The sequence below is a fragment of the Marmota flaviventris genome, chromosome 15 (assembly GCF_047511675.1).
Source record: "Marmota flaviventris isolate mMarFla1 chromosome 15, mMarFla1.hap1, whole genome shotgun sequence".
NCBI lineage: Eukaryota > Metazoa > Chordata > Mammalia > Rodentia > Sciuridae > Marmota > Marmota flaviventris.
This window is the reverse complement of record NC_092512.1, coordinates 39,219,440-39,245,717: the sequence shown is the minus strand read 5'-3', so window position 1 is coordinate 39,245,717 and position 26,278 is coordinate 39,219,440. Positions and strand designations below refer to the sequence as shown.

Here is a 26,278-nt window from a genome sequence, read left to right as displayed (position 1 = left end):
TGTAGTTGGGGAGGTAAGATCTAGCCATAGGAACCAGTCAAATCCTGCTCCATTGTAAAATTAATGTGCTCTCTTGAGCTTTTCCTTTGTTTTAAAAATGAAAATGCCTTCAAACCTTAAACAAAGTAAAAGGGATGTGTTTCTTTCTGGATTTGCAAAGCCATTTCTGATTTCAAAGAAAGTTGCTGGGGGAATTTCTTGTGGGCTCAATTCCTGATTAAAGCTGGAAGAAAGAAGACTTTAGAAATCAAAACACTGAATTACTAAATCATTTCTGTCCAAGCATCTCTGTTCAGATTAAGCTGCCCTTTTCCAGAATTTAGAAGAGAATAAAGAAGAAGGTCTATAATGGGAGGAGGGTGAGGGCCAGAGCTATTTGCATTAACAGGGGCATTGTGCTCATTGCTGCTTCTTGTTTCTCCAACGTGATTGAAGGTGGGCTCTTCCACAGCATTTGGCAATGGGTATCCTTCCCCTTACCTCTTTTCATCTGAAGTTTTAAGGATTTAGGTTTTAGTATTTTCATTAAGAACATGGTTTGGGTTACCAAAGACCTGAGTTCAGTTATTGACTGTGTGATTTAAGGTTAATTCTGAACATCTCTAAATCTGCTTCCTCAACGATAAAATGAGATTAAAAATAATTCCTCAAAAAGATTGATGGGAGATTGAGCCAGATGCCCACATGGTGTCTAGACATGGCAAGGACTGGATAGTTAATGTCTATTATCCCTAGTGACTCTTAGTTACTGCACTAGCTTCCTGTTGCTACCGCAAAAAAAAAAAAATCACCGAAAATCTAATAGCTTAAAACAATACAAATTTCACAGTTCTAAAGCTGAAAAGTCAATGTGCTAAAGTTAATGTGTTAGCGGGGACAATTTCTTCTGGGGAGTCCATTTTTCTGCATTTTTCAGTTTCTAATGCCTGGTGGCCCCTTCCTCCATCTTCAGAGTTCAACACTCCAGTCTCTGCCTCCATCATACATTGCCTTCTTCTCCAATTCCTTCTAGATTCCTCTTACATGGACCTTTGTGATTACATTGGAATATCCCGATTATCCAGGATGAGTCCCCCATTTCAAAATCTTTAACATAATAACACCTGCAAAGTCCCCTTTGCCAAGTAAGACTAAGGTAACACTCAGTCTCTGGGGATGAGGATGTAAACACCTTTGGGTCCATTATTCAGTCTACCACATTGACTAATTAAGTTTTTGAACATTACTAAATAATGGGCTTGGTATTTCTATTATACAGAGTACTGAATGTAAACTCTGAGGACATGACAGCTTCAGAAACTTATCATTTAGGAAAATCAAGTATTTTCCATATCATCTCCCCTTCCCCCTTTATCTTATCTCCACTTGTCCAGCAAAGAAGGTATTATCAAATTGAGCAATATTATTGGCTAGAGAAGAATAGAAGAATATAAGCCTAAAGCTCAAACCTGGGTTCACATACTAACTCTGCAACCTTGGAAAAATTCGATGATGTACTTCTGGGTGTATTCCCCAAAAACGTTTCCTGAGACAAGGATTTGAGGTAATTTACTTGAAAGGTAACTCTGGGAAGCACTGACAGGGAACAGGGAAATGAGTGAGAAAATGAAGAGAAGCCACTTAGCAAGCAGATTGCTTGGATGGGCCACCAAGTGACCTCTGGGATCTGGAACGCAGTGTAGAACATGCCTCAGAGGTGTATCACCACTGGAGAGGAAGCTCTCACACAGGAACACCATCTCCAACACCTGCAGGCCCCCCCTCATGCAGGCCAAGAAGCCCTGGGAAGCCATGGAACAGCCAGTTTCTTGTAAGGATCCCTAAGTGGCAAAGGGTGGAAATGGGCCCTCCCAGCATCTGCTGACGGTCTCTCTGACTTCAGTTCCTCTACAAACTAAGGACCACAGTGTTCCTTGTAGGGTTTTTTGTGGTAATTATTAGTCATATATTTAAGCACCTAGTAGCCTCTCTGGCACATAAAACTTGCCAAATAACTGGTGTCTCTAAGTCATGATGATATCAAAGGTTTCCTTTTAGTTTCTGCTTGTAAATTTAGTTTGTGTTTAGGAAGATCACTCAGCATTTCTGAACTCCAGTTTTTTATCTCTAAAATCAGACAGAAGAGTAAACTAAGCCATGTCAGTGTGCATTCGTAGAACTCATGACTTGATTCTCATGGTTTGATTGCTCACAACCTTTGACACTAGCATTTCCCCCTGACTTCTAGCTCAGTTGGTGATTGTAAACTGGCCTTTGGCTTGTTTGGCCATGTGTGACTCTTAGGTTCTCATTGCTAGAAGCACCTGATCATGGCAGCCTCTGAGGAAGTTTTGAGGTAAAGGTTGCCAACTCTCCTGACAACTTTACTGTGAGGTTATAATGAAAAGAAATCTCAAATATTGTCACGTATAAAACATCCATTGAGTAAACATTTATTAGAAAATAAACACACAGAGAGTTTATGATATGTTTTGTAAACTTGAATATAACCCAGCTCTATATTTTAAGGTATTCTGACCCCCATCTTGCAAAAATTATTCAAAGGCCATCATAAAGATTCCAGGTTCAGGATTCTGCCACTCTTGTGGCTAATAACATCAGGGATTCAGAATCCCCCAGTGTTCCTGGCTGGATAGAAGACCACTTAGCGATTAATCCTTTACTTTCAAACCCAAAAATAAAGAACACAGAACTGATTTGATTCTATGTTAGGAAGCAGCTATGGGAGGGTCTTTAAAATAATTCCACAAACCCACAAATAATGAACACTTTTCATTTCACTAATGAGAACTCTTTTCTAACATTCACCAGAATAAACAACAAACTACTAATTTCATCAACAAAAATGCATTTCTGACTTTTGGCATGTTAATTGGCAAAGCATTGCTTATAGATTGAGATAGAAGAGAAACCCATGGTAAGTAATCAGAAAGACCAGTCCTGTGTAGTACCCTCTTGATATGCTTGCAGACGGCACCCAGGTTATACCTTAGCAATGAGCACATAGTATCACACATGCTGAAGTTTGGGTTTTTTTTTTAATTATGGTAAAATATTCATGACACAAACTTTACCACTTGCACCATTTTTACCTCTATAGCTATGGCATTAATGCTGTTGTCTAAAGCCACCATCCATCAATGGAACTTTTTTATCATCCCAAAATGAAATTCTAAATGAATGAAAAATCCATAATTCTCCATTTCCCTGTTCACCCAGCCCTGGCAACCTCCATCCTACTTCCTAACTTTATAAATTTAACTACTCTTACCACTAAAATGCAAATAGATGACATTATCCAATACTTGCCTTTCTCTGACTGGCTTCTTTCACTTAGCCTAATATCTTCAAGATTCATTCTTACCATAGTATGTGTCAAAGTTTCATTGCTTTTTAAAACTGAATATTATTCCATTTTATGTATATGCCACATTTTATCTCTTTATTAGTCCATGGACATTTGATTTGTTTCCTCCTTTTGGCAATTGTAAATTGTTCCACTATAAACATTGGTGCAAAAACATATACCGAAGTATTTGAGGTAAATTACAGACATAGTAATCTGGTGCTTTTACTAGAACTTAATGAACTAGGTAATAATACAAGCAGAATATTGCCTGACCCTCAGTGTTACTGCCGTTTATGAAGCACTTGTAACTTCTGTACCTTACTACAACTGAAAACCTTGGTCTTATGGATCATTGAAATAAGATTTTAGAAAGAAATAGTTTGAAAGCCTTGATTTGGTGTCATAAAACTGATTTTTATATTTCATATCCAAAAGAGCTGTTAAAATATCATTCATGGTATTGTTGTTTAAATTTAAATTGCTTAAATTTTCTATATGATGTTTTTATTCTGCAAAAATGAGATCAATTTCCACCGTTGTTTGATACTTCTCAATTCCAGGATGTAGCTGCACAAAACATTGTATTCTGAGACCTCATTCTCTTTATCTCTGAATTCTGAAATGTACCTTCATCTTCCTTATCATTAGAAGGATACCATACTTTATAGATTTATAATAAGCATCCTCAGCAAAACTGTGAATGCCGGAAGTGTCTTCCCTGAATTCTGATGCTGGCCAATAATGAACCTAGTGGATTACACATTGACAGAGATCGGAGGGTTTGGATTCTGGGCAGGGCAGATCATTTGTTTCTCTAATTAATATGTGTGAGTAAATGTGTTTGTAAGATCAGGAAAACTAAGAACCAATCCTGTGCTCACTCACAGACATGCTGGCAGAAAGCCTCTGCCCAGGCCTCTGGATCTGTCTTTGACATGGAAGGAGGTGGGTTTCCTGAGTGATGAGTGCCTGGGTTCTTACCCTACCTCTTCCATGAGCTATAAGGCCTAGGGAAGGCTGGCTTCAGACTTTTTTTTTAAGTAGAATATAAGGTGGTTCTCTTTTTAATTTTTAGAGGAACCTAATACGATTTTCCATAATTGACTTTGGATTTTGATCATACATTTATGAACACATTTTTATTGAGGAACTACTTTATATCAGGCACTCTGTCAGGGGCTTTAGGTACCTTGGTGAATATAACAATATTCTCTGCTCTTATGCCACTCAGAGTCCAAAAGTGTTCTTGATATGGTAGCCACTAGCCACAGACGGCTACTTAAATTGAAATCTAAATATGAATTTATTCAAATTTAAAATTCAGTTCTTTGCTATACTAGCCTCCATATTTCAAGTGATCAGTCGCCACAAGTAATGGGCAGAGGGCCACTTAAGCAGAGAATCCTTGGGGACACAAGGATTAAGACACTCACAGACATGCTGGCAGAAAGATCTAGAGTAAGATCTAGAGAGCAAGGGGCCTCACCTCTGGGTGAGCACTTCTCCTTGGCCCAGAAGGTGCTTACTCCTAGCACAATGGATGTCTGTAAAGGGACAGAACATAGCCCTGAAAAGCACAGGGCCAAACAGGAGCCCTATTATTAGCTTTCTGAGCTGATGGGGAAATAGGGTTAAAAAAATTTTTTAAGACTGTTTTTAAGATAAGCAAAACAATAACATGTTTGTTCACTCAAGAGAATAATCCAGTCCCAAGAGAAAAAAAAGAAAAGGCTGACCAGAACAATGACCTGGGTAGGCAGAAGGGAAGAGGTTTCATGCACAGGTGTGGAAACCGGGTCTGGATATAAACTTGAGTAGTCATACAGGAACAAGGGGAAGGCCGAGCATGTGGGTACTGGTGAGGAAGTAGATGTGGTGGGAGAGGGCATGGAATTTCTCTTCTCATTCTTCAGTGAGACACAAGGTCCCTCACTAAGAATGCCTTTCCACAGTACCATTTCAGGTCCAAGTTGATTTTTGGTCCATTTAATTTATATCTGTCTCACTCATAATTCACTGTTAAGTATTTTAAAAATTTATGCTCCATGTTGTATAGCTCTCTTTCACTTGCACAATTTCTCCTGAAGAAGCTGAGGCACAGAGAGACAATGATATGTCAAGAGATACACAGCCATGAACTGGTTGGTAGAAACAGTTCTGCTACTTCCTCCCAAGCAGCTGCCACTGGCCTTATGAATATATTTATTGATAAAGAACTCAGGGAGTCTCCAAATAAGAATTTTTGATCTTTGAAAGTTTAAAGACATTTTCTTTTAATTTTAAGAATTTTTTTTTTAAAAAAAAGAAAAGATCTGGAAAGATAAAAAGGAAATAATTCCTTTTTTCTCACTAATAGCATTTAAAAAGTGTCAAAACATGAGACTTCTTTTCGGATACTGAAGTCTGTAACATTTGGTGTCCTTTGTCTACACAATCACTTTCTGATTAGTCAAGCGATTTCAGCAATTACCTCTGTGCCCCCAAATCTAACTCCAAACAGAAGACAGGCATTGAGGAGGAGATGAGGGCCTGGAGTAGGGTTCCTTATTTGTGAAATGTGAATAAAAAACACTTTTATGTTAGTCATAGAGACTCGATGGAGATCAGCTTTATAACATATCCTAAAGACTTCATAGAATTAAAAGGGTTAAATGCAGCAAGTAATGTAGGAGACAGGAAAACGTGTTAAGTAAGAATGCTCTGCCACATACATTCTCTTTGGGACTCAGTCTCCCTTCTTACTCATCTTCTGCCATCATCCTTAGTGACTCCAGTTGCCGATGCTGAACGTCACTGCCCTTCAACCAACCTTCAGCAAACCTTGTAATTCATTATCACTGGGCAACTCTCCTGCAGACGTCTCAAGCGCTAGGACTCTCTTCCCAAGTCAACACTGCTTATACTTACCTGCTTCTTGGTGCCTCCAGAGCTTGCCCTTGACCTTCACCTCTCTGTTGGCCCTGTCTGTTTGTCCTTCTGCCATAACCTATCCCCACTGGGTTCTCAGTAGTCACAGTGAACTTTCGTGCCTGTCCTTAGCACTGACCTCCATTTTCCATCTACATCATGGGGCTCCCAGAAGGTTCCTACCCATCTCAGGCATGCAGCCTTCAGATTCTCTGTGGTGTCGTGTTCTGAGTCCTCTTCCTGCTCCTCGGATGCCAGGCTAGTTCTTTATCACTCTCACAGAAGGTCTTTCCTCCTGTTGTATTGGGACAGGAGAGAACATCCATCATGATTCTCCTCATGAGCATGAACTCTCACGCCCCTCTCTCTCCCCCTTTGCAATTTTGCTCTGTCCTCCATCTTCCTTCCTGATGGGGTACCAGGCCCCCCTCCCTTCTCTAGTGATAATCCATGCAGGCTCACCAGAGCCTTGCCCTGTGAGTGGCCTCCTCTCTTCTAAAACTGTTCCTCTGTGATTCTGCCCATGCTACCAACAAATGTGTTTATATTTTACGTTTAAGTTTTTTAAAAACTTTCATTGATACATAAAATATCTACATATTTATGGGGGATACCAGGTGAGGTGTCAAAATTTATACAGATTGGGTCCTGTGTTCAAATCAGTGTAAACATATCTTTCTCTGCAAATATCACTTCTCTGTGGTGGAAACAGTCAAAATCCTTTCTTCTGTTTTAATTCCCTAGAATTTTTTTTTATCCCTAAATTGTTATTTTGTTTCCCTTCTCTCTCTTGGAAAATCTTCTGGAGTATTTATTCAGTGCTTTTGGCTCCTCTGACCCACATGGCACTACAACCCCTGCCTTTCTTTTTGACTTTGTTCCCCATTCCCTTCTAACCCTTCTGGGACCCACTTCACTTTCCCAACTCCTACCTTCTCTCCCTGGTTCATCCCTTTGGGTTGCTTTCCCTCAAGGATTCTTTAAGGGTCTGACTTCATGAGGCCTGCTCAAGGCAGCACTTTTACCAAGCCAGGCTGTCCTTTACACAATTCCTTTTTATTTAAAATTTTTTTATTAAGCTATCATTGGCATAAAGTAAGTGCGCCCAGTTTGATATCTTGATAATCATGTAACCTGAATGACCACCTTCCAAGTCAAAGTATACCATGTTCAGCACCCCAGACATCTTCTTCATTCTGCCTTCCAGTCAACATGCCCACACCCACCAGAGACAACACTGTTTCGACCTCTATCACCAGGGATTCCTCATGCCTGTGCTTCATGTCCGTGGACTCACACCTGGATACTATGTCCTGCTCTTCAGCTCCACATCCTGTTTTTCAGATTCACCCATGTTGTTACATTTATCAGTAGTTTATTCTTTTTGATTGCTGAGAACGACTGCATTATACTTCTCAATATAATGTGTTTATCCATTCTCCTGTTAAATACACATTTTACTTTTTCAGTTTGAGGCATAACACATGAAGTTACTGTGTATATTCAGATGCGATTTTTTGGTGGACCTGTTTTATTCCCCCCCTCCCTTGGGAAAATATCTAGGAGTGGGATTGCTGAGTCACAGGGTAAACATAAGTTTAACTTTGTCAGAAACTGCCAAGCTGTTTTCCAAAGTGGCTTTTCCTCGTTTTTTGTCCCTACGTCCCCTCCAGCAGCACATGGGGGTCCCAGTTACTTTGCATCCATCTCTGACTTCCGTGTCCTCATTCACACTTTTCTTTGACATCTCTCTCCACATGAGCGGCTGAAGGCTGCACAGTGCCACATGGTGCCTCAGTCCCCTGCTGTCTACCCTTCCTTAGATCTGCTCCCACTAATTCTGTACAGAACAGAATAAAATGGAATCCAGGGAAGCAGCCAGGGGCTGGGGAATTCTGTACAGACAGCGGAGTGGCCTGAGGAAATCAATATGATCTGACTCACCCGGCAGTGTATTACAATATTGCAGCTTGAACGCAGGGCTCCTGTGGCCATTTGTTAGAGTCTTCAGGAAAAGGCTTTTTATCAGATTCATAGCGGCAAGTGATACAAATTATTGGATTTCTTTTCCAACATAAAAAATAGCTATTTGCAGCCTTTTGAAGCGGGGTAAATGAGCCATTGATCTTACCTGTGGAACACTGCAGGATATTTTTGTCCTGTCTTAACTTCCAATATTCTGTGACTAGAGCCCGCCTCTCTGGCCAACTTGGCCTAATCGTCATTCCCTGGCGGTACCTTGTCTCTGTCCTCCTCTGTGCCTTTTCCCACAGTATGGGGAAATTCTTACTTGGAGTGCCCTCCTCCCCTTCTCCCTCCTGGAAGCTAAATCTTCAAGGCCTGGCACAAACCACGATGTCTCTGTGACACTTTTCCAGCTGATTCATCCTTCATTTCTGTTCTCTCTCATGGACAATTATAACCTTCCCAGGGAGGGATAATAGCCCCATCCTAGCTCCCAGGGCCTCTCGATATTAGGGGCATCCCAGGGCAGCAGAGAGCACCCGAAATGATGAGTGTACCCCAGATGCTGTGGCCTCGTCCCAGAGGGCCGGATGCTATGCAGGCTGTCTTTTGATGTCCCTTGCTCAAAAGGAGCCACTACACTCCCGGCCAGCACTGTCTGCCTCCTACCATCATCTTGAAGCAATAAATTGCTTCAGACCAGGTTTCATCACTCAGCAGTCGGTGCAGAGCTTGCGTAGAGTTCAAGAGCACATGTTAGAGCACTCAGTCCTCTGGGCCTGCAGAAGGCCTGGAGTATTAGGGCTCCCACAGGCTGGCCCAACAGGCGGCTCATGTTCCAAGGAAGACATAGGAACTTTGGGCTTTCAATTTGGCAAATATCATGAACAAGAAGGGGTCAACAAACCCTCTGTGTTTTATTTTCGCTTGTTCTCTTGTTCTTTCATACTCTAAAAACAAACCAGTGCCTTATGTGTTCCCTCGTGTGCTCTGGCAGGTTCCCCAAGTGTCTTCCTTAAAGACAACCCAGAATCTAGCAGCATGTTGACTCCCACTATCTCCAGAAAATGGGAGCTGCACTTTCAAATGCTGCCATCTCCTGCCTCCTTATTTTGTCCTTCTGGTTTTGATATTGTACTCACTCCCAACCTCCCAGTCCTACAAAGTATGTTTGTTCATTAAAGAATACTTACTCCTTCCTTCCTCCCTTCCTTTCTTTCACAAGAGTCAATGGTAGGGTTGGAAGTCCAATAGCAGTCACAATAGGATCAGAGCTACTTCTGAGATCTAAGTAACACCAACAAAACCGTGTCCTGACTGCCATCATAGTAAAAGTACAGGGCCATGGGAACACCAGAGAGGAACTTTGAGTCCAGGCTCGGGAGCCCTGGAGAGGCCTCAAGGAAGAGGGCCCTGTACATGACTAAGTTTCTCAGAAGTCAGTCGCAGGACAGGGGAAGGGTGCTGCTCACCAAGGACACATGTGGGAACACCCAGAAGCCATGAGGACGTGACACAGTAAGGCACTGCAAGAAGCTTGGTGTGTTGAGAAAGCAGAATTCAAGCCAGAGTGGTGACCGTAAACCTGAAAAGACAAGCAAGGGTAGGGATGGCACTTGACTTAAGAGTTTTCAACTTTACAATGGTGGGGAAATGATACACTTTCAGTAGAAACCATAGGTCTTTTTTTGATCTCTCCCCAGGCTAGCAATATGCAGTCTGATAGAGTCCCTCTCCTTCTCTCCTGCCTTCTTCCCTCCCCCACCCTCTCTCCCTCCCTCTCTCTCCCTCCCTCTCTCTCCCTCCCTTTCCTGGGCAGCACAGTGAGCAGCTACCATTCAGCCACACTATCACATGATGAAACAACCCACGCGCCACAGTGCACAGTGTTGTTCAGCCATGGTGTCTGATGGGTTAACTGTAGTCGATGCATCTTCCACTTAACAACATTTCCAATTTACAATGGGTTTCTTAAGACATAAACCCATCGTAAGTTGAGGACCATCTGCATTACTATAAGAGGGCTTTCGTGAAAGTTCTGAGGAGTGGGGACCTCTCAGAGCAAAGGGGAGCGAGGAAATGAGAGAACTCTTCTGCATTTGGAAAGGTCACTCTGGCAGTGGCATTGAGAGCATGAGTGGGAGTGGCAAGCTGGGACAGGCAGGAAGGCCAGACAGGAAATGGGGATAGCCTCGGTGAGGAAGCCGTGGTGCAGATGGAGAAGATGGATGGGCTGCAGTGTCACAGGAGAGAAAAGGGTAAAGGGTAAGTCTCAGCTTTCAGGCTCTGCTCTCTGGGACAATCGAAGTGCATTCACAGGAGAAGGGAACACAAGGAACTTCAGGTCAGGGGGCAGGACCAAATCATTCTTTAGGCTGTTTGATATGTATCTGGGCCTCAGGAGAGGTCTGGACTAGTAGGGTCATAAATCATCAGCACTTTGACAGTAATGTGGCCCCAGGAGTGGATCAGACAGCCTGGGAGAAGAGGAGAGCCTGAGGACACTAAGGCACACCCAGATGTTGGGAAGCCCAAGGAGAAAACTGAAAAGAGGCAGCCAAGAAGTGGGGGCAGCCAGAAGGAGGAGTCTTTGGCATGCACTAAGAGTCTTTCAAGAAAGGCAGATGGCTCAGTAGGTCCAATGTTCCAGAGAGACACTTTTTTTTTTTTTTTTTTTTTTTTAGTTATAGATGGACACAGTATCTTCGTTTTATTTATTTATTTATTTTTATGTGGTGCTGAACCCAGTGCCTCACACATGCTCGGCAAGTGCTCTACCACTGAGCCACAACCCCAGCCACAGAAAGACACTTTTATACCCATTGGATTTAGCAACCAGAGGGCTGAGACTGGCAAATACAATTTCAGGGGAATAGTGAGAGTGAAGTAGGTTGAAAAATGGGTGGGAAATGCAGAAATGGAGCTAGAAAATAAGGAAACAATAGATTTGCCTGTAAATGGAGAAAGAGCTGTATTAATGAGGGGCGTGGAGTAAAACTTTGGTTTCCTTCAGATGGAAACAACATAAACAGGATTTCACTGTGTTTTGGAATTAAGTAAAAGAATGAAGAATTGAAATATGTTCTGAGAAGCATCAGTAGACTATAAAGCAAATAATGAAAATATAGATATAATGTTTACTGACTTAAACATGCAATAATGGCATAACTCTGTAATAGTGGGCTGAATCCACAATTTGCAAAAGAGTTGGAGAACTCAGTTCCATTTCTAAATTGTTGAAACTCAGACTCATCTGGAGAGCTGTGCTGTCTGTGGAAACACTAGGGTTTGTGTCACTGGTCCCAGCACGGGCAGCCAAGTATGCATCATGACGTGGATGCAGTGTGGTGCAGACAGAGCTGAGAAGTCTCATTTGGGTTCCCACCCTATTTCTTTTCTTTTTTTATTTTTTTTAAACATGGAAGCACTTTTATATATATGACAGCAGAATGCATTACAATTCTTATTACATAGATACTACAATTTTTCATATCTCTGGTTATATATAAAGTATAGTCTCACCAATTCGTGTCTTCATATCTGTATTTTGGATAATAATGATCGTCACATTCTACCATCATTTCTAACCCCATGCCCCTTCCTTTTCCCTCCAACCCCTCTGCCCTATCTAGAGTTCCTCTATTCCTCCCATGCTCTCTCTCCCTATCCCACTATGAATCAGCTTCCTTATATCAGAGAAAACATTCAGCATTTGGTTTTTTGGGATTGGCTGACTTCACTTAGCATTATCTTCTCTAATTCCATCCATTTACCTGCAAATGCCATAATTTTATTCTCTCTTATTACTGAGTAATATTTCATTGTGTATATATGTGACTTTTTTTAATCCATTCATCTACTGACGGGCATCTAGGTTGGTTCCACTGTTTAGCTATTATGAATTGTGCTGCTATAAACATTGATGTGGCTGTGTCCCTGTAGTATGCTATTCTTAAGTCCTTTGAGTGTAAACCGAAGAGAGGGATAGCTGGATCAAATGATGGTTTCATTCCCAATTTTCCAAGAAATCTCCATACTGCTTTCTATATTGGCTGCACCAATTTGTAGTCCCACCAGCAGTGTATGAGTGAACCTTTTTCCCCACATCCTCACCAACACTTATTGTTGTTTGTATTCATAGTAGCTGTCATTCTGACTGGAGTGAGATGAAATCTTAGAGTAGTTTTGATTTGGTTTTCTCTAATTGCTAGTGATGATAAACATTTTTTTCATGTATTTGTTGATTGATTGTATATCATTTTCTGAGAAATGTCTGTTCAGGTCCTTGGCCCATTTATTGATTGGGTTATTTGGTTTTTTGGTGCTTAGCTTTTAGAGTTCTTTATATTTCCCAGAGATTAGTGCTCTGATGTTTGAGGGGTGAGATTTGTTCCCAAGATGTAGGCTCTCTATTCACTTCACAGGCTGTTTCTTTTGCTGAGAAAAAAAAACTTTTTAGTTTAAGTCCATCCCATTTATTGATTCTTGATTTTAATTCTTGTGCCGCAGGATTCTTATTAAGGAAGTTGGGGTCTAATCCCACATGATGGACATTAGGGCCTACTTTTTCTTCTATTAGACACAGGGCCTCTGGTTTAATTCCTAAGTCCTTGATCCATTTTGGGCTGAGTTTTGTTCATGGTGAGAGATAGGGGTTTAATTTCATTTTGTTGCATATGGATTTCCAGTTTTCCCAGTACCATTTGTTGAAGAGACTATCTTTTCTCCAATGCATATTCTTGGCACCTTTGTCTAATATAAGATAATTGTAGTTTTGTGGGTTAGTCTCTGTGTTCTCTATTCTGTACCATTGGTCTACAAGTCTATTTTGGTGCCAATACCATGCTGTTTTTGTTACTCTTGCTCTGTAGTATAGTTTAAGGTCTGGTATAGCGATGCCACCTACTTAACTCTTCCTGCTAAGGATTGCTTTAGTTATTCTGGGTCTCTTATTTTTCCAGATGAATTTCATGATTGCCTTCTATTTCTATGAGGAATGTCATTGGAATTTTGATCAGAATTGCATTAAATCTGTATAGTGCTTTTGGAAGTATGGCATTTTGATAATATTAATTCTGACTATCCAAGAGCAAGGTAGATCTTTCTATCTTCTAAGGTCTTCTTTGATTTCTTTCTTTAGGGTTATGTAATTTTCATTATATAGATCTTTCACCTCTTTCATTAAGTTGATTCCCAAGTATTTTTTTAGGCTATTGAAAATGGGGTAGTTTTCTTCATTTCCCTTTCTGAGGATTTGTCACTGATATACAGAAATGCCTTTGATTTATGAGTGTTGATTTTATATCCTGCTACTTTGCTGAATTCATTTACTAGTTCTGGAAGTTTTCTGGTGGAATTTTTAGGGTCTTCTAGATATAAAATCATATCATCACCAAATAGTGCCAATTTGAGTTCTTCTTTTCCTATGGGTATCTCTTTTAATTTCCTTCATCTGTCTACTTGCTCTGGCCAATGTTTCAAAAACTATGTTAAATAAAAAGTGGTAAAAGAGGGCATCCCTGTCTTGTTCCAGTTTTTACAGGGAATGCCTTCAATTTTTCTCCATCTAGAATGATGTTGGCCTGGGGCTTAGCATAGATAGCTTTTATGATGTTGAGATATGTTCCTGTTAGCCCTAATTTTTCTAGTATTTTGAACATAAACAGGTGCTGTATTTTGTCAAATGCTTTTTCTGTGTCTATTGAGATGATCATATGATTCTTATCTTTAAGTCTGTTGATGTGATGAATTGCATTTATTGATTTCCATATGTTAAGCCAACCTTGCATCCTTGCGATGAATCCCACTTGATTGTGGTACACGATCTTTTTGATATGTTTTTATATTCAATTTGCCAGAATTTTATTGAGAATTTTTGCATCTATGTTCATTAGAGATAATGGTCTGAAGTTTTCTTTTTTTGATGTGTCTTTGCCTGGTTTTGTAATCAGAGTGATATTGGCCTCATAAAATGAGTTTGGAAGTTCTGCCTCTTTTTCTATTTCCTGAAATAAATTGAAGAGTATTTGTATTAGTTCTTCTTTAAAGGTCTTGTCGTACTCAGCTATGTATCCATCTGGTCCTGGGCTTTTTTGGTTGGTAGTCTTTTCATAGCATCTGCTATTTCGTCATTTGAAATTGATCTGTTTAGATTGTGTATATCATCCCTGATTCAATTTGGGCAAATTATATGACTCTAGAAATTTGTTGATGCCTTCGATATTTTCTATTTTATATCGATAATCTGTTGTAATTGTGTCTCATTCACCTCTAAAAAAATTTTCAAAATAATTTCTAATTATCTCCTGTATATCTGTAGCATCTGTTGTGATATTTCCTTTTTCATCAAGTATGTTAGTGATTTGAGTTTTCTCTGTCCTTCTCTTCATTAGCATGTCTAAGGATCTGTCAATTTTATTTAGTTTTTAAAGAGCAAACTTTTAAAAAAATTTTTTTTTTATTAGTTGTTCATGGACCTTTATTTATTTATATGTGGTGCTGAGAATCGAACCCAGTGCCTCACACATGCTAGGCAAGTGCTCTACCACTGAACCACAACCCCAGCCCCAAGAAGAACCAACTTTTTGTTCTGTCAATTTTTTCAATTGTTTCTTTTGTTTCAATTTTATTGATTTCAGCTCTGATTTTAATTATTTCCTGTCTTCTGCTGCTATTGGTGTTGATTTGTTCTTCTTTTTCTAGGGCTTTGAGATGTAATGTTAAGTCATTTATTTGTTGACTTTTTCTTCTTTTAAGGAATGAACTCCATGCAATGAACCTTTCTCTTTGAACTGCTTTCATAGTGTCCCAGAGATTTCGATATGTTGTATCTGTGTTCTCATTCACCTCTAAAAAAATTTTAATCTCCTCTTTGATGTCTTCTGTAACCCATTGTTCATTCAGTAGCATATTATTTAGTCTCAAGGTGTTGAAGTGGATTTTATTTCTTATTTTATCATTGATTTCTGATTTCATTTCATTGTGATCTTATAGAATGCAGGGTAGTATCTCTACGTTTTTATATTTTCTAATAGTTGCTTTGTAGCATAGTATAGGGTCTATTTTAGAGAAGGATTCATGTGCTGCTGAGAAAAAAGCATATTCTCTTATTGAAGGTTAGAATATTCTATATATGTCAATTAAGTCTAAGTTATTGATTGTATTATTGAGTTCTGTAGGTTCTTTGTTCAGCTTTTGTTTGGAAGATCTATCTAGTGATGAAAGAGGTATGTTAAATCACCCAAAATTACTATGTTGTGGTCAACTTGACTCTTGAACTTGAGAAGAGTTTCTTTGATGAACAGAGCTGCTCCGTTGTTTGAGGCATATATATTTATAATTGTTAAGTCTTGTTGGTATATGGTTCCCTTGAACAGTATGTAGTATCCTTCTTTATCCTTTTTGATTGACTTTAGTTTGAAGTCGGCTTTATTTAATATGAGGATGGAAACCCCTTGCTTGCTTCCATAGTCCACGTGAGTGGTATTATTTTTCCCAACCCTTCACCTTCAGTCTGTGAATGTCTTTTTCTATGAGATGAGTCTCTTGGAGGCAGCATATTGTTGGGTCTTTTCTTTTTTTATCCAATCTGCTAGTCTATGTCTTTTAATTGGTGAGTTTAGGCCATTAATATTCAGGGTTATTATTGAGACATGATTTATATTCCCAGCCATTTTTGTTTATTTTTGGTATTTAACATGACTTGGTTTCTCCTCTGATTAGACTTTCCTTTAGTGTAACCCCTCCCTCTGCTGATTTTCATTATTGTTTTTCATTTTCTCTTCTTGAATATTTTGCTGAGGATGTTCTGTAGTGCAGGTTTTCTAGTTGTAAATTCTTTTAACTTTTGTTTATCATGGAAGGTTTTTATTTAATCATCAAATCTAAAGCTTAATTTTGCTGGATATAAGACTCTTGGTTGACATCCATTTTCTTTCAGAGCTTGGTATATTTTGTTCCACCAATCTCCTGGCTTTGAGGGTCTGGGTTGAAAACTGCTGAGATACAAATTGGTCTCCCCCAATATGTGATCTGATTCCTCTCTCTTGCAGCTTTTAAGATTCTATCCTTATTCTGTATGCTAGGCATTTTCATTATAATGTGCCTTGGTGTAGATCTGTTGTAATTGTGTACATTTGTTGTTCTGTAAGCCTCTTGTATTTGGTTTTCCAATTCATTCTTCATGCTTGGGAAATTTTCTGATATTATCTCATTGAAGAGATTGTACATTCCTTTGGTTTGAAACTCTGTGCCTTCCTCTATCCCAGTGACTCTTAGATTTGTTCTTTTGCTGCTGTCCCATAATTCTTGGATGTTCTGTTCATGGTTTCTAACTTTCTTCACTGTGTGATCAACTTTATTTTCCAGATTGTATACTTTGTCTTCATTATCTGACTTTCTTTCTTCCAAGTGATCTAGTCTGTTGCTTATGCTTTCTATTCAGTTTTTTATTTGATTTATTGTATCCTTCATTTCAAGGATTTCTGGCTGGCTTTTTTTTTCAGAGTTTGTATCTCTCACTTGAAGTAATCTTTTGCTACCTGTATTTGCTCTCTTACCTCATCGTTGATCACTTTTTGCTTGTATTTGTTCATTTTGGTCATTCTTTAATTCACAGATCATTTTAATTATGAACCTTCTGAACTCCTTCTCTGACATTTCATCAACTTCGCTGTCCATGGGTTCTGTTCTTGTAGTGTCCTGGTTTGTTTGGGGCACTTTCCCCCCTTGTTTTTTCATGTTGTCTATGTGTCTTCCTTTCTTGCAGAGTGGATCTGAGATGTTACAGTTTCTTCCCTATATTCTTGTAGTACTGTGCAGATTGTCTGTACCTCACCTTGATGTTGGGCTTCCAGACCCTGCTGGTGTCCCTCAGTGAATGCTACTGCATCCTGGATCTGGGTCCTGAGCAAGTTGGTGTGGGTGGATCTGGACCACTGGGCTTGACTTCCCTCAGTGGTCTTCTGGTCGGAAGTGGTGGTCCTTCACCAGAACCTAGGCTCTGGTGGGTGTCTGCCCTGCTGGGGGAGGGGTGAACCAGGCTTACAGAAAGCATGGGTCCAGGGAGGGCTGGTGTGGGCATTCTGGGCTGGATCTGGGCTCCAGCTCCCACTGCTGGTCTGAAGGAGTGGTCCCACCCTATTTCTTTCCAGAGCTTGCCTCTGGTCTTCTGATGAGATTTCCCTGTTCCAGAGGGATGCCAAGCCTGGGGATTTCATCATACTCCCAAGCCAGGCACCAGATCTGTGTAACTGTGGTGGTGGAGATTTGCATTGTCCTTCAAAGGGGCCCCATGCTGTGTGTCAAATTGTCTGTGTGTTGATAAAGCTGAAATTACAGGAGAACATGAGAAGTGTGTTCCAAAGTAGTTGGCCCATACTGGTGATCCATAAGCGCTGGTTTCCTTTCCTTTTAGAACTGTGTTCTATAAGGCAGTATGGCAGAGTAGAGCCATAGAAAATTTGCCCTAAAATTGTAGCTCTACTGTTGAGCAGGTCTGTGAACTTGGATTATTTTTTATATCTTCTTGTGTCTTTTTCTGCTCTTCTGTGAACCAAGCCTAATACCTACAGCACCCATGTGTTTTGTGGATTAAACGAGACAATGTGGAGAGGTACGAGACCCATAGTAAGGATTCAGTGTTTTACTTCTCCCTTTTCTGTGTCTCTGTTTTGGCTACAGGGAACCATGTTTGCTTTCATGGACCCAACATATTTCTCGATGCCAAGTCAATATATCAAGTATTTATTCATCTCTTATGCTAATATGCTAAACACACTACCAGGAAGTCATACTATTACCTAGACTCATGCCTGTCTTGTCAGACACCCACAGAGTTGTGAGTGGCTGCAGTAGAGATGTTACCCCCAGTTGTCAATGTTGAAATGATGCACTCCTTCACTCTGGTGAAATCTGTGCAAGCACTGTTCCTTTCTCTGATTGAACATTTTGCAGTCTCCTTTAAAAACGATGCCCTCATTTCATTTCCTCTCTCTCTGACCTGCCTCTTCTCCTCCCTCCCAGCTTCCTAAACCCCATCTTGTTTCCCTGTATTGTTTGCTTAATGGGCAGTTTAATGAGTGTAGCATTTCCATTTTGAAAAGCACAGAGCACAAGACAGAAATTGGATTTCTTCCTGGACAGTTTCCATCTGCAGTGCTTGTTTACAGCTTTCTCCTTTCTTTTTTGTTCTGCAACACAACTGAAATTTGCTGAACCAGAAAGGGGAGGACGGAGGTATGAAAACAGAGGCAATCTGCTTTCTCATTGTTTCAGGAAGAGCTTGTTAGCGTCCCACTCACTAGAAGACCAAGTGCGGTAAAGGTACTCCTGGTGCCTCTTCTGTTTGCACCAGGACTATACAGTGCATGACAGAATCTAATTACCGAGATAATTATTGTTACCTGCACTGCCCAACTGTTGTGTTTTGTAATCAAAAGCTGTATTGGCAGGTGTTAGTCTGCCAAAACCTCAGAAAAGCTATTGAAGGCCTATCAACCAGAAGCAATTTTACTCTAGCTAGTAGGGCCGGTGTTGCTCAGATTTTTATGTTAGCACAATGTTTGGAGATCCGGAGGATACACCAGAGGCCTTCAGCCAAGGCACAGACATCAGTTGCCCAGTAGGACTATCCTCAGCTGACTCAGGTTTGTGGGTTGCTGAAACTGGACTTCATGGCAGTTTCAAAAAGGCTCTCTGACAGTTTTCAATTGCTTCTACAAATACTTGATCAGTATCTTACACAGCTTTCTTTTGGCATTCAGTGGAGGATAAATTGCTTTCCTCTGGGCACAGACAGGCTGTGTGTTACTGATGGACAGTGTGTGCTGTGCTGGATGTAGGTATATATCCCCGCTCCCCACCACCTGCTTCATATTCAGTCTGGCACAGAGCTACAAATTGGCGTTCCATTCCCCATCTCAGCCAGTTCCTGCTAATTTATGTCTTTACCTCTTTTCCATAGCACACTAAGGAAATGGAGTTTCTACTTTAAAAATCAAAGTTTATTAAAAATAAAACATGGTTACAATCAGCTTTTAAAATGCTTAAAGAAATTCCAAGTGGAATTCAAAGCACAAGTTGCAAAAGAGAGGGAAAAAAATAGGTAACAAAGACAAGGACACTTAAAAGGAGAGAGTAAAATAGCAAAGAAAAATGGGTGAAGTTGACAGGTGATATATTGGAAAGGGAGAAGGGGTCAAGGAAAAAGCAGAAGGGAAGAAAGGAGAAAGAAAAAGAAATAATATGGACTTGAGTAATGGGTTCAAAAAAAGAAATAGAAAAAGTGAAGGCCAAAGCAAGAATTATGGAGGAAAAAAGTCAGAGACATCCAGGTCTGAAGAATTACAGGCTCTCCGTGGCCAGGAAGAAGTAGAGGGGGACAGATCCATAATGAAGCTAGATGTCTGAATTCCTGAAGACAGCCTGACAGTCAGGAGAGTCCCCTGCAGATGCTAATTCAGACTCTGAAATAAGAGCCAGCCAGGCTCATTACTGAGTTTGGCCAGCCTGTAATGGCAACAGAATTCACTGATGCATATGTAAACGGAATTTTTCTAACCAAGGTCTTAAATAAACAGTCACCAGATGTAACTGAAAAATCAGAATGGGGGTTTTCAGTGTTTCTATAGGAAAAGTCTGAAGATCCTTCACACTGCTTTTTCCAGAATTTTTGGTCATTTGCAGTTCTTAATGCTTAACTAGTATGTTAGAAACTATTCCACTGCTGGGCTGGGAATTATTCTAGGGTTTACTTTTGCATAGATGGTGGCTGACCTGTGATGTAAATGAAGTCCCTTCAAAAGAACATTAACTCTATCAATAACAGAGTAACTTTGGAAGGATTCTAATGGGATAACAACAGAAATTCCTTCCCCCAAAGCTGAGAAATCCAGAGCAAGTCTCCTTGACCAGCCTGCATTTGCAAAACCAGTTTCATCAGAAACAGGTAGACATGACAGGAGGCCTAAGAGAATCTCAAGAGGGTTTCATTTGGCTATGGGCTCAGATGCAGAGTCTGGAAACCTGGCACTACCTCCTGGACTTGCTGTGGCTCCTGTGCTGGCAACTGGATGCTCCACTGAATCCAGGACTTGGTAATCACCAGGAACTGGGGCATAATTTCAAGGTGGAGGATCAACTTCAGCTAAGCCCTTTCATGTGTTTTCTGTTATGGGTGGAGGTAAATGCCCTCTTTGTTTATATATTTTGTAGGTTAAGTGGCAATACATTTTTTGCCAGTGAGTGAGAGTGTAGCACTAATTATCCAAACTGATTTATATTTTTCTTTGGACCAGTCTCTTATAGATACCCTGTGATATTTTAATAAACTTGGGTCTGGTTTTCTATAAAGTGATGAGACCCTCTTTGCTCAAATGTTGCTAGGAAGCTGAACAGCCCTCCTGGTCTTTCCCCCAGTTCCTCAGTTCCTATTCCACAAAAGGATCATCACCTCCAGGGATGCAGAGTTATGGGTAGTAATCAATTCATTCGGCAATTATTTATCCAGCAATTAAGGTGATCAAATTATTCGAGTTTGCTTGGGACTTTTTCTGGTTTTAGCATTCGGTGTCCTGTGTTCCAGGAAATCCCTCCATCACAGGCAAACAAGAGGGTTGGTCACCTTGTCCTCTTCTTGTTTGGGCAGAGCTAGAAGAGACCCTAGGAATCATGATTCACACCCATCATTTTAAAATGCTGGGAAATAATAAAATTTAACTCAGGGTACTGCAGTGTGTCAATAAGAATTTTATAATCTGGATTGGGATTTGATATTTAGATAATCAAAGAGGACAGAGGTATAGTTCAGTGGTATAGCATGTGCCTAGCTTAGGCATGACCTTAGTTTCAATCCCAAGCATCAAAATAATAATAATTAAATAAATGTAAAGTAGATATTCAAAAAGACAAAGTGAAACAAAAATCATTTATTTTATATTTGGATACTTTTAGTACATCAAAACAATCATTTATAAAATGGTATCACTTCAGGAAGTTGAAAGAATGAACTACAATAGACATACTACTAATTTATCCAGTCCAAGGTTTTATTTCCCTCCTGAAAAACGTTCACAATAATGTGAAGGAGCAGAAGACCAGTCTGGGGGCCAACAGATGGTGGTCCTAGTCCTGGCTCAGTCACTCACAGACCACTGATCCCACCCAAGTCATTCAGCCGCTCCACTGATTGGATTTCCTCAAGTGGAAATGAAAGCTTAGGTAAGAAGTTCCCATGGAACAAGTCACAGAGGAGAAATGTCACAAGCCAGGAGACTGGTTCTGTAATTTTCACACTTTACTTGTAACCATGTGGCCTTGGACAAGGGCATTAGCATCTTAGTTTCTTCACATATCAAATGGAAAGTCATTAACAGCCTACTGAGCAGTATTGTTGTGAAGCTCAAGTGATAATGTAGGAAGTACATACAGGTGTCACAACCTCATGTCATATAATGGCCATTCAGTTTAAGGTAGCATTTAGCTTGAGTCATATTTAGTAGTAAAGTTAATAAACTATGGCCACAGTCCATGCCTATTCTGGCTTAAAACAAAGTGCATATAGATTATTTAACATACATATATATTAATATAGCACATTATTTTTATATAGCATACTCTATAAATAAATAATATATAGTCTTATAACAACCATGCTTATTCAACCATATTTACATGTGTCCATGATTGTTTTCATGCTGTAACCACACAGTTGAGTAGTTGCCTTGCAACAGAGATCGTATGACCCTCCAAAACTAAAATGTTTAGTTTCTGGCCCTTTATAAAAATACCTTGCTGATCCTGATCTAGCAGAAAAGTATCAAGACTGTTATTCAAAAGCCCATGGTCTTCCTAGGTTAGGTGTCACTGCATGATCTCAAGCAAATAAATGATTCATTCTCTCTCTTTCTTTCTTTCTCTCTCTCTCTCTCTCTCTCTCTCTCTCTCTCTCAAAAGAAAGGAATGCAGAATTCCTTCTTTCCTTATGAAAATATTGAGAAGATACATAAGAAAACAAAAACATTGATCCTTTCTGGAGGAAACATTACTAAAATTCAAAGTATTATGCCTAAGTTGTATGCTGTTAGATGACTCAGAAATGATGGTGGTGTGTTATTCTCTGATATTAATTTTTTTATGCCAGATCAGTGATGGCATACAAACCCCTGCACCATGGTACTCCATCAAAAGCTAAAATACTATGTAGGAATCTAATTTAATTGCAGTATCTAGTCAGAAATATTGGTTTTAATTGCTTCTTTATCCATTTATCCTCCCATGACTGTCATTAAACATTTATGAGACATGAACTTCAGATCATGCCAATATCTCTACCAAGGTCACCTGGCAACTAGCCATTTTAGTCCAGGACCAAGATGGAGGTGCCCTATGGGCACATGAGGAAAGACTATTCTTAAGATAGAATACTGGAGGCAGCACATGCATGATTTGCAGAGCAAATACCAAAGATATCTGTTTAAGCTAAAACTTCAATCCATTTTTGAATCTTGGATGCATGACCCATATCAAGGCTGGTTAAACACATACACAAATGATTAACAAACCTGTGCCTCACGCAAGTAGATATAGAGATCTCTTTCCCAAGAACTTCCTCAAATCTCCAGGGAGAATTTCCCTATAGGAACAGCTCGTGTGGTTGAAGGCAGCCATATAAGGGGGCGAAGCCTGGTCTTTGAAAGTAACATCATTCTACATACAACCCATTTATAGACCCTCTGTACCCAAATCTAGATTTACGGCATAGATAAATTAGTGGATAATCATTGCTCTATAAAAGACTCTTCACTTTACAAGCAGATTCACTACCATCTTCTTTTACTGATCTATTGCCACTGGTGCAGTTCCAATAAAATCTCATTGTTAGAAATTCAGTACACATATGCTTTTTCATTGCTAACCTGGATGGAAAGATAATGAACAAGGCGCAGTCATAATACCCTTAGATATTGTCAAAACTCTTTTGTTCTCAGCCTAGGAGTTTAAAGTTACTTGCTATTTATGGATTGTCTGTGAGAGATGGGGTAGAGAATTTTTTTTAAATAACCAAAACATACTGGTAGACCAATGGTACAGAATAAAGGACACAGAGACTAACCCACAAAATTACAATTATCTTATATTAGACAAAGGTGCCAAAAACATACTTTGGAGAAAAGATAGCCTCTTCAACAAATGGTGCTGGGAAAACTGGAAATCCATATGCAATAATCCCTATATCTCACCCTACATAAAATTCAACTCAAAGTGGATCAAGAACCTAGGAATTAAACCAAAGACTGTGTCTAATAGAAGAAAAAGTAGGCCCTAATCTTCATCATGTCAGATTAGGCCCAACTCCCTTAATAAGACTCCTATAGTGTAAGAATTAAAACCAAGAATTAATAAATGGGATGGACTTAAACTAAAAAGTTTCTTCTCAGCAAAAGAAACAGTCTGTGAGGTGAATAGAGAGCCTACATCTCAGGAGCAAATTTTTACCCCTCACACATCAGATAGTGCACTAATCTCAAGGGTATATAAAGAACTCAAAAAGCTAAGCACCAAAAATACAAATAACCCAATCAAATAAATGGTCCAAGGACCTGAAGAGACACTTCTCAGAGATAATATACAATCAATCAACAAATATATGAAAAAATATTAATCATCACTAGCAATTGGAAAAATGCAAATCAAAACTACTCTAAGATATCATCTCACTCTAGTCATAAAGGCAGCTATTATGAAGAAAAACAACAGTAAGTATTGGTGAGAATGTGGGGATTAAAAGATACACTCAAACATTGCTGGTGGTACTAAAAATTGGTGCAGCCAATATGGAAAGCAGTATGGAGATTTCTTGGAAAACTGGGAATGGAACCACCATTTGACTCAGCTATCCCTCTCCTTGGTCTATACCCAAAAGACTTAAGAATAGCATACTAAAGGGACACAGCCACATCAATGTTTATAGCAGCACAATTCACAATAGCTAAACTGTGGAACCAACCTAGAAGCCCTTCAGGATGAATGGATTAAAAAATGTGGCATATACACACAATGGAATATTACTCATCAGTAAAAGAGAATAAAATCATGGCATTTGCAGGTAAATGGATAGAGTTGGAGAAGATAAAGCTAAGTGAAGTTAGTCAATTCCCATAAAACAAATGCCAATTTTTTTCCTCTGATATAAGGTGATTGACTCATAGTGGGTAGGGAAGGGGAACATGGGAGGAGTAGACAAACCTTTCATAGGGTAGAAGGGGGGTAGGGGAATGGGGGTAGGGGGTTAGCAATGATGGTAGAATGAGATGGACATCATTATCCAAAGTACATGTATGAAGACACTAATTGGTGTGAACATACTTTATATACAACCAGAGGTATGAAAAATTGTGCTCTATATGTGTAATATGAATTGTAATTCATTCTGCTATCATTTTTTTTAAAAAAATAAATTTTAAAAAGGTATTATGTGATGATATTATGTAAAACAATATTAGATGATTTTGTTGACTAATTTTCTCTGATTATCTGCATGAGCCCCCTCTAAAATGAAGCCTCAATCATATAGAAATCAACTCATTGGCCTTTTGATGATTAGTAATAACAATATTAACCATAACTACCATGATCATGTGCCAAGCAATAGTCTAACTCTAACTCACTAAAACTCAAACCTAAGATGTAGATATGATTATTTATCATTCCTATATTATGCATGGAAAAACTAAGGCTAGGAGTAATAAAATATCATACTCCATGTTTTAAGCTATTATATGCAGAGTCAGGATTCAGATTCAGCCACACTGACTCTGTAAGTTTTGATATTAACAACAATACCATGCTGACAAGTAAAGCAGCTATCAGACACTGAGATGTAAGAGCAAGAGCAACATTTGAAATATTTTCTACCTTTTAAAAAAGCTAATAAGATAGCCGGACACAGTAGCACATGCCTGTAATCCCAGGACTTTAGGAGGCAGAGGCAGGAGGATCACAAGTTCAAAGCCAGCCTCAGCAATTTAGTGAGGCGCTAAGCAAGTCAGAGAGACCCTGTCTCTAATAAAATACAAAATACAGCTAGGGATGTTGCTTAGTGGTTAAGTGTCCCTGAGTTCAATCCCCAGTACTCGCCACCCTCACCCCCCCCCCCAAAAAAAAGCTAATAAGAATTTCTGCCTTGGGTCATAAAAGAGAAACTGCATTGGAATTGTCCTTTTTCATTAAAAAAAAACAAAACAGGGGAAAACTGGACAAATTATATCAAACAACTATCTTCGTTCATTGGACAACAGGAAGGTGAGGCCTATGATCCTTGAGATAAAGGAAAGAAAAGAGGAGCCCTACAATTGCCCTAGTTTTCTGCCTACAGGCACATTTTGGACCATGACTGATTAAATTGCAGAGACAGAGATTAGAATTCAGGGAGTTTGCGACAGCTATATTTTGTACAACAGAATGCCAGACAGGATAGGGCTACACAGAAAAAGCTCCAGAAATATGCATGAAGGTCCCCTTGAGTCTCCAGCTGAATACCAAAATGAGCATGCTTGGGTAAAATTCTACAAGCCTCAGCAAAGAATAGCTACCAGGGATCTACAGGCTGAAAAAGTCCCAGATCCCACAGAGCTGGTAAAATTTTCAGCTAAAGTGGAAAGAACTTGAAGAATATGACATATTAACAGAGACCCCAGAAAGGCCACAGTTTAAGAGTAGGGCTAAATTAGATTGAGACTGTGTTAGACTCCTCCTACCAAAACTTAAAAACAAAACTTGAAGGGATCAACCACATCTATAACTACCAAAATAATACTCCACACTCTTTAAAAGAAGACAAGAAAATCCAAACATTCAACAATATAAAGTTCACAATATCTACCATCTAATCAAAAATTACTTGACATGTGAATAAGCAAGAATATGTGACCCATAAGAAATCACTTAGTCAAAGAAGCAGACCTAGAAATGATAGTGATGATGAAACTGGCAGACAAGGAATATGGATTTAAGGGAAATCAAAAACATAATGAAAAGCAGAATGGAAACTATAAAAAG

At 39.5% G+C, this 26,278-nt stretch overlaps 1 protein-coding gene across 3 annotated transcripts in view; it reads left to right on the top strand.

The window, feature by feature from the left end:
- The window catches only part of Cpq (carboxypeptidase Q), a 449,500-nt gene that overhangs the window by 402,038 nt on the left and 21,184 nt on the right, over window positions 1-26,278 (top strand). The window lies entirely within an intron of this gene.